At 47.2% G+C, this 9,406-nt stretch overlaps 1 protein-coding gene across 2 annotated transcripts in view; it reads left to right on the top strand.

Moving 5' to 3' along the window:
• The first annotated feature begins 871 nt into the window (after positions 1-871).
• The window catches only part of RFTN1 (raftlin, lipid raft linker 1), a 174,326-nt gene continuing 165,791 nt past the window's right edge, over positions 872-9,406 (top strand). Inside the window, exon 1 of one of the 2 annotated variants that reach the window (XM_031940306.1) lies at positions 872-1,175. The gene's annotated coding sequence lies outside the window, so the exon portion shown is untranslated. The remainder of the gene's footprint in view (positions 1,176-9,406) is intronic. The other variant, XM_031940302.1, reaches the window with a different exon arrangement.

Raw genomic sequence — 9,406 nt, 5'->3', positions numbered from 1 at the left:
GGATTCCAGCTCACAGGGTGTCTAAACTGGAAAGAATCTTGGAAATTCTATTATCCAGTCCCCCTAAGAAAGCTGAGGAAATTGAGACCCATAGAAATTAAGCCAGAATTCAAAGGCTTTTGACCAGTGAGTGATTTTCTTAGGATTTTGAGTAGGGTGGGAGGGAGGAGGGGGGGTAGTGTCAGAAATTCTCCGCCTGGGGGAGAGGGGGTCAAGAGGAGAATGGAGGGCCCTGGGACAACGGGCTTCCACCATGTAGCTCAAAGTAGGGGGCTGGCAAAGAAATGGTGAAGCACTCGAGCAAGCCCCAAATGGTAGCCAGCCAGGACTGAGAGAACTGAGCAACAGCGGCGTGCCAGGCGCCGTGCTGCGGGTTTGGTGCACAGACAAACGCAACACGTGAGCGGTCTGTGCGGGGAAAGTCCGAGGAGGAGGAGGAGAAGTTGCAGCAGCAGCAGCAGCAGCAGCAGCAGCAGCAGCAGCAGCAGCAGCAGCAGCGAGAGAAGCTGCACGAGGAGGAGGAGTAGCAGCGAGAGCAGGAGGAGCAGCAGGAGGAGGAGTAGCAGCGAGAGCAGGAGAAGGAGCAGCAGCAGCAGTAGTAGGAGCAGCAGCAGGAGGAGCAGCAGCAGCCTCGGCAGCAGTAGCTCCAGCCCCGGCGGCGGCAGCGGCTCCAGGCAGAGGGTCAGCCGGCTCCAGGGCGGGCCGCCGGAGCCCGAGGGGAGTTGCCGCGGGGGCGGCGGCCGGGAGGCCCGAGGGCAGCGCGCCGGGCTCGGGCCGGGCTCGGGCTGGGCCGCCGCGAGCCCCGGAGCACGCAGACCGGCATATTTTGCCCATGAGTTCAGAGGAAGAGGAAGTGTAAGCGGCAGCCGGGGAGGCAGATCCCGGCGCCCGGTGCCCGGCGCCCGGGGCGCACGGAGGGCGCGCGAAGAGCGCACTGCAGGCGCTTCGCCCGCGGACGATCCTGCCCTGCCCAGCCCAGCCCCGCGGGGAAGCTCCCGCGCGCAGCCCGCCCCCCGCGCACTTTGCGCGCCCCTTCTCTCCACCCCCGGCCGCGGATACGCAAATCCCCTCCCACGCAACCCCTCCTCTTCATGGCACAAACTTTCCTCCCGGGACAGAACGGGGCAGCGACCGGAGCTTACTCCTGCACTTGGTCTGCCGGCCGGCTCTGAGAGGTACGGGGGCCCCGGGGGCACGGGAGGGCCGAGCAGGAAGACTGGAAGGGGACCCCTTCCCCGGCTCCCGGCCCCTGCCGCGCGCCCGCCCCCGCGCTGCCCTGGCCCGTGTTCGCCCCGCGTGGGACCCCGGGCAGCGGGGAGGGCGTGGAGACCCCTCTCAGCCTCGTGCCCTGGCCAACTTCGGCCGCCTTTACTCCGGTCTGCGCCGCCCGGGCAGGGGGAGCGGGAGCCCGGGCGCTGCCCTCCTGCCTGTCCGAGCCCGGGGTAGCGGCCGGAGCGCGAAGGGCGAGGCGGGAGGGTCCCGCGGAACCCCGGCTCTAACTAGTGGTCGCCTTATTCCCTGCCCTCCCCGCGAGCCGCGGGCGGGCTTGGGAGGCGGGGTACTGGGGAGGGGGCGCCGAGCACATCGGCTGCTCTGGGGAGGAGACGCCGCGGCCGCCCTCGTTCGGAGGCAGACCTCCGGGCTTGCTGGGCCGGGGTCCTTAGCGTTGTTTAAGGAAAAAAAAAATCCTGGCAATAAATTAAATTGAAACCTCTCGCAAACCCCTTCCTTTTCTATAAAAGAAAGCTCTCCTGTGGCCCGAGCCCCGCCTGTTGCAGCCTCCGGGCTCCGGAGCCCAGGGGTCAATTTCAGGTTCGCTTGTGTTATTTCCCTCCGGGGGTCCCACGCCCACTTTCCGCGGGCGTCTCTGCCCGCCCTCCGCCTGGGTAACCGAGGGGTCTTTGTAGGGCGGGAGGGGAAGCTGACCCAACCTAAGGAGCTGTTGTAATCCGCCCCCCCCATAACAAAAAATCCTGGGTTTTACTGCAGGCCCCCGGGGGCGGGGGGGGGGGGTCTCAGACCAGCCGGGGTCGTTTCTTGGCGCTCTCGCCCGACGAGCTGTGGCTGGGTGGGCGGCTTCGGGGAACGAGGGTGATGTCAGATTCTTTGGGTTGGGTTTTTAACTTTTTAAAAATAGAGGTCTTCCAGGAATGGCCCGAATCCCCGTGTTTGTGGGATGGTCTGGTTGGCAGAACAGTGACCCCTGAAATCCTTACAGCTGTGCGGAGGGGGGGGGGCTCCCCAGCCCGGCCATCGGGTGACCTCCAGGGAGCTGGGAGCCTGGCAGGGAGGGAGCCGCATGGTAACATGAGCAACCTCCAAGGGCCCAGGATGGCTTCGCCTTCTGATGTGACATTTACTTGCTCAGGGCCCAAGGCCGTCCCGGGGACTTGGGGAACTTTGGGAAAAGTTGAAGGGGAAGGGAAAGCAGCCTTACAAGAGACTGACTTAAGCCCAGTGAAATCACTTGCCTTTTTGGAAAATGACCTCTCCGCTGGCCGGAGAAGTTAAAGCTCAGAATTAGTACCTGGAGGCTTAGGTTGCCATGAATCAGTCGCATTAATACAGAGCTTTAAGGGTTAAACCTTGCCTCACAGCAACACCGAGGTGGGAACCGCTTTTATTAGCAGTAATAATAATAATAACTCACATTCATGTAGTCCTTAAGGATTAAAAAGTTTTCCCTCTCAATACAGTGAGGTAAGTCCTAATGCTCGTAGCCCTTTGCAAAGCCCCAGCGGCAGCTAGGTGGCGCCATAGAGTATAGAGCACCGGGTCTAGAGCATCTTCCAGAGTTCAAATCCAGCCTCAGACACTTCCCTAGCTGTTTGACCGTGGGCAAGTCCCGTTACCTCTACGTACCTCAGCTTCCTCATCTGTAAAATGGGTTGGAGGAGGAAATGGCAAATCACTCCCAGCATCTCTTCCAGGAAAACCCCAGATGGTGTCTCAAAGACTCAGGCAGAACTGAACAAAACCTCCTGACTGATATGATCTCATTTGAACCTCACAGCCCCCCAGTGAGGCTTTTTCGTTATTCCATTTTACAAATGGGGAAGGTGTCTTGCCCAGAATCATACACTTAGTATCAGAAACCAGCAAACCAAAGCAGAGTTTTCCCATTGCCAGTTGACTGTAATGTTTTATTCCTCCATTCTATGCCGCCGGCCCTCCAGTTTGAAGTATTTTACAAATGAGGAATACAGAGGGTTGTGGGAAGAAGCTTAGCCTGGACCCCTTCAGCTAGAAAACTGCATTCTTTTTTTTTTCTTTTCCCTCTTATTTTTTTTAAATCAGGGACTTACATTGATGTTGCAAAGCACTGACTACAATCATTAGGACAGACATAAAGTTCACTTAGTGAATTCAGTCCAAATTGCCAAGTAGAATAATTAAGAGATAAAACTTCAGTTACCCTTTGCCTCATTTGTTCTCATTGATTAATAAGATGGGGCTTATTAAATTGCTTATTGGCTCGGGTGTGTATACAACTTTGTAGAGGAAAAAATAGGGGGAGTCTGGGTATTTCCAATTTTCTTCTAACCTTCTGTTTGCAGTAGATTTTCACCTGGGCTGAGGCTCCAAGCTAGCTCTTTCTTGGCAGGCCTGAGGAGAATCTTGAAAGGGCCCAAGTGAAACTTGAGAAATGAGTTTCTCTGCCTTCATTCATTCCTTTTAAACCGCTGACTGTGCCCTATGCACCATGGGAGTCACAGGAGGGAGGCACAGAGCTAAATAAAGTATGGATGGTCTTTGCCACGGGAGAGCTTACAGATTTAGGGCAGACACCCCTTTCTGCTTTTTTTAAATAGTTGAAAATGAATCTCTTCTGTTGTAAAGAGCTTCCAAAAAGGGGATTCCATGAGGGAAAGTACCCTTGACCTGAAAGAGATTAATCTTATGTTTTGGGGGAAATCCACCTCCAGCCACTTTTCTGCTAAAAACATCTGTGTACTTTTCCACCTTCGTCTAGGCCCCGTCTTTGGCCATCACTAATCTGGCTAATCTGGCAAAAGAATATTTCATGTTTCAGGGGTGACTGCCCTTTGTGAGCCTGTTTTCTGTAGCCCCCATTTAATTGACTGATGAACCTTAAAACTTCCTTATAAGGAACTAGGATTTTTAACTCTACCACTGTATTTTCCTGTTTTTTTTACTTGTTTTCTACACAAGGGGCAAGGGCTGACAGTTTGGAAACTCCCCATTCGTCCTTAGTCCCACTTTACTGTTGGGTGTACAAGCTTGGCTTGTTCCCAAATCGAGATGATTGCAATAGACTCTGTACACAGTCCTAGTGCTTAATAAATGTTTATTGGTTGACTGATTGATTGTCAGTCTCCCTGAACCTTAGATCATATCTTATGATCATAGAATCTGTCGATTTCTCCTAAAGTAGATTTTTATTCACGGGGGCTTTGGATGTTACTGGAAATCTCAGGGCTGGGGAAAGGGAAGGGATAATTCAGCTTAAGAAGGAAGTGATCCGTGCTCCCATGGTCTGTGGTCTTGCCAAATATTAGGTAATTTTGATGCTCCCTGCCCATTTCTTTTTTAACCAGTGTCTGGCAACATATAAATCTTAACGAGCCTCCCATTTTACAAAGTTCTTCAAGGTTTAAAAAGCCCAGCAAGCCAGTGAAATAGATGCTTTTATCTTCATTTCTAGATGGGGAAACTGAGGCTAAGTGACTTGTGTCTGAGACAGAATTTGAATTCAGATCTTCCCAACTCCAAGCCTGGTGCTCTGTCCTATGTACCAGCTAGTAGTGTGGACATTCTAGAAAAGCACAATAGAAATTTCTCTCTCTTAACCAAAAGTAAATAGCAAGAAAAGACTTTTTAAATATATATTGCGGAGGGAGGTCTAGACCTGTGGGAAACGCCTCTACCATATTATCTTGGAAAGTAACCTGGGTATGAAGGATGAACAACAACAGTCCACGTGTGTCAAGAGTCTGGATTTGAATCCCGTTCTTCCAGAATCCAGAAGCTGCCAAGCCGGGCTCTGTGTTCCCTCTCAGAGCCACTGCCAGGTTTTTCTGAAGGCTGGCTCCCTGTTGGAGATCTGTTAAGGGCCGGCTGGGCATTTGTGGAAATGCTAATCTACAGGACTTTTTAAAAAGTATTATTGATTAGGAAGTCTTGTCTCTTCAAAAGAAAAGCATCGCCAGCTGTCCAGTCTCAGCTCTTAGAGTATTCAGTAGTCACGTTTTCTTTCTACAGCTTAAAAGAAAAAAAAGAAAAGAAAACTTGGCTCTGATTTGCATTTACAAGGGGAAGATGTAGCCAAACATTCCTTTTGATATTTATCGTTTTTTTCGTTTTCTCTGTGTGATATTTTCTCCAGTCTTTCAGATCCTGTTTTTTTTTTTTTTACATCAAATGATTTTTATTCTGAGACTCATGATTCTGTGCCTCTCCTCAGTCCCCTTAAATATACACACTTTTTAGAATTTCAGAGCTCGAGCTAGAAGAGAACTCGCAGATTATCCAGTCCAGCCTACTGTCCCATTTTACAGCTGAGGAAACGGAGCTCCTTAGAGACCAAAGGATTTGCTTAAGGTCACACAAATAATAAGTAGCAAAGTTGACATTCTAGGCCATATTCTCTGACTTCTAAATCCAGTGCATTGTTTTACATTTTGATTTTGTAAATTCTGAATTTGACATACTCCAACAAGCATGAATATTTCTATATACAAAGAACAGGAGAAAAAAATCATGATTATATATCAAATTGTGAATCTCCATTATGTACACTTTGTGTTTTAAAGAATATATAATAAATTCATCCCATCAGTTTCAAAGCTGTCCTGCTTGTCTGTAGCTCCTGAATTTCCTCCTGTGTGTTTTCAAAATGCTCCAAAGATACTTTCACCCCTTCCCTTTTTGGAGGATTGCAATTACTGTTTTTTTTCCCAATTTCTTAACCAAGATTTTTTTATATACACACATACACACACACATATATATATAAATATGTGTATATATGTATATATATACATATACACACACACACATATATAGTAACAAATAAACATAAACAAAACCCTACATTTTGGTCATGATAAAAAATGCATGTCTCATTATGTCTCAAGTCCCTCATCTCTATGTCAGGAACTGCCTCAACACTGATACTCTAGAGTCCTTTAGTCACTACTTTTATCAGAATTCTGATTTTGAAACTTTTTTTTCATGTGGTTTATGGTAATTTGGAATTGTTTACTTGAGAATTGTTTGTTTGTCCGCCTTTGATCATCTCTTTATTGTGGTGTCTTTTGTCCTGAAATACTTGTATCAATTGCTTACCCAACTTGGCTAAGGGACTTTTATCAGAGAAATTGAATTCAAGGATTTTCTCCTCAACCCCCTACCCTTTCAGTTTTAACTGAATTGATTTTATTGGTGCAAAAAAGCTTTTCGGTTTTATGGACCACAATCAGAATTGTCCATTTTTATCCCCTTGTGATCCTGTCTGTCCCTTAATTTAGGCAAAGACCTTCCCCTCAAGGACCCTTCCCCTTGAGAACTTTTCCCTTCAAGGATCCATAATTGTGAAAGAGTTTGCCTTCCCTGCTTTTCTAGCCTCTATGTGGTTTTATATTTTCGTAACTGCGTCCTATATCCATTTAAACTTATGTAGTAAGATGTTGGTCTGAGCCTAATTTCTGTCATTCTGCTTTCCAATTTTCCCGGCCCTTTTTGTCTCAGTAGTGAATCAGTGAATCTTTACCACAGCAATTGAGAATCTCCTAGCTTTATCACACACGTCTTCCCTATTTATTGATTTCTGTACTTTTTGTACCTAACTTGCTCCGCCAGTAAACACTCTCTTTTTTGATCAGGAGCTTTTATGACAGTACATTTGAGATCTCACACTGCTTGGTTCCCATCTTTCCCATTATTTCCCATGAGGTTCTTGACCTTTTGTTCCTCCAGAAGAATTTTATTCCTTTCCTTTATGGGTATAAAGTGGTCCTGGGTACTTGGGTATGGGCCTGCTTAAGTAAATTAATTTAGAGAGCACTATCATTTTTATTACATTGGCACAGCTGGACCATAAGCAATTAATTTCTCTCCAATTATTTAAAGTCTGCCCTTAGTTCTATAAAGCACGCGTTCAGTTTTTAGTTGTACTAGGTTCCCCTTCAATAACCAAGGTTCTCTCAAGCTTCCAAAGGACGTATTAGAACTATCCTTTCCCACAAGTATTAGTATTGTGGGAGAGGGATTTATGCCTTTGGAACCTTGGGGAGAACTTCATCACCTCAGAAGGAGGAAGTTCTGTTCAGCCCTTGAAGCGTCTTCCAAGCGGCCCTCGTGAAGGGCCCGTGGATTGAAGGCTTCCTTTCTGCCACAATGCTCACCTGACCAGGTAAGGAGCAGCCTGGTCCTTTCTCTTTCGCCCCATTGGCCATGGCGGGACCTGGACCGATACCGATGGAGGGCCAGAAGGCCAGGCCCCCCAGGGTCCCGTGGGTTCCTGCTCCTTTCCAGGAGAGTTGGAGCCAGCGTCCATGGGTGACGGGCTCGCTGATGGGGACGGTGGCTCTGAATCTCTTTGATCAGTAGGAAGCAGGAAAATCGAATCCTGAGTTAGACCGAGACCTTCGTTTAGCTCGTTATCATTCATCCATGAAAGGAGAGACTGGATGGGGGCGAGTTATTGCCATCTCCCCCCCAGTAGCTTCTTCACTTTCTCCTCCCCCCACCCCCCCACCCCAGCCCAGGGTTCTTTTTGGATCTCGCTGAACGAAACCGAGAGTCATTGAACCATCATTCAGCGGGCGTTTACTTAGAAAAGACCTAAAGTGTGATGGGTGCCTTCCTCCCCATTGGAACACGAGCTCCTCACTGGAAGGATGGCTGTGCTCTTTATAGTTGTATCCCTAGCACCTAGCACAGTGCCTTTAATCATAAATGACTGCACAAGCATTTATTAAGCACCTATTTATGTTCTAGGAATCAGCACTCTCTAATTAGAACATAAGCTCCTTGCTGTGGGCTTTGGTATATTCTCTATGTTTTTATTCCCAGTTTATAGCTGGGTGCCTGGCTTATAGTAGCTCCTTAAGAATTAATTGGTCAACAAGCATTTATTAAGCACCTACTATGTTCTGGGCATTGACATTTGTCTTCCTCATTAGTAAATTGGTAGATGGGTAAATTCTTTATATTTTTGTTCTCAGTGCACAGTACCTGGCACATAGTAGGCCCTTAATAATAAATTGATCAGCAAGCATTTAAGCAAGCCCTTACTATGTAAAAAGCACAGTGTTGGGCTTCAGAATAAAAATGCCTCAAGCAGCTTAATACTTAATAAATCCTTATAACTGATTCTGTAAAGTGTTGGTGATAAAAAGGATTAAGTGAAACTTTATGCCCTCAAGGAGTTTACATTCTGTGTAGTGATAAGTGATGTGTCATACAGAAATAAATATGCACATTATATTTGTATATATTATTATATATGTAAGTATTTATGTATTATATACGTATATGTATATAGGTAATATATGTAAGTATACATATATGTATATATTATATATGTAAGCATAGATGTTTTATATATAGATAGATATAGATATTATATCTGTAAGTAAACACAACAGCAGCTGGGAGGAGCTCATATAGATCTCCTGACCTGAGCTTTATTCATTTTTTCTTTTTTCCCTCCATTTAATTGTATTTTATTTTTTTAATTACATGCAAAGATAATTCCAACATTCACTTTTATAAGATTTTGAGTTTTCTGCTCCTCAAGGAGCAAGCTATGTGACATAAATTATACATGTGCAATCATATTAAAACATATTTCCACTTTAGTCATGTTTGAAAGAAGAATCAGAAGGGAAAAACCACCAGAAAGAAAAAAACAAAAAATGAAAAGAGTATGTCTCTGTAGTTGACTCTGGATGGGGAGGCACTTTCCATCACGAGTCATATGGATTTGTCTTAGACCATTGCGTTGCTGAGAAGAGCTCAGTTTATGGTAGCTGATCATCACACAGTGTGGCCGTTACTGAGGGCGATGCCCTCCTGGTTCTGCTCCCTTCTCTCAGCGTCAGTTCGTGTAATTCCAGGTTTTTCCTAAATCCGTCTTGAGCCGAGCTTTACAGGAGACCAGTGGTTCCCAGAGGCAGACGTGGGGGAGTGGATGTACCCCAGGAGCTCTTTGTAGTCAGAATAAATCTCTCTCTTCTTCCCCTCCACAGGTTCAGTTTCCATTCCTTTGGTTTAAAAATGTAAAATTCCACAGAATCCCTGCTTTAATAAATCCCTTCCCTTGCCCCGGGAGATCAGTCAGGCTCCGTGGACAGCCTCCAAGGCTCCCTGGACCATAGCTGAGGCGAGGCTTCAGCCTGCCCTCGGTCAAGGAGGCTCTTGTGATCGGCTCCTCCAGCTG

This window comes from Sarcophilus harrisii, chromosome 5 (assembly GCF_902635505.1).
Source record: "Sarcophilus harrisii chromosome 5, mSarHar1.11, whole genome shotgun sequence".
In the NCBI taxonomy this organism is placed as follows: domain Eukaryota; kingdom Metazoa; phylum Chordata; class Mammalia; order Dasyuromorphia; family Dasyuridae; genus Sarcophilus; species Sarcophilus harrisii.
Note: the sequence above shows the minus strand (reverse complement) of the source record. Positions and strands in the feature narration are given on the sequence as shown.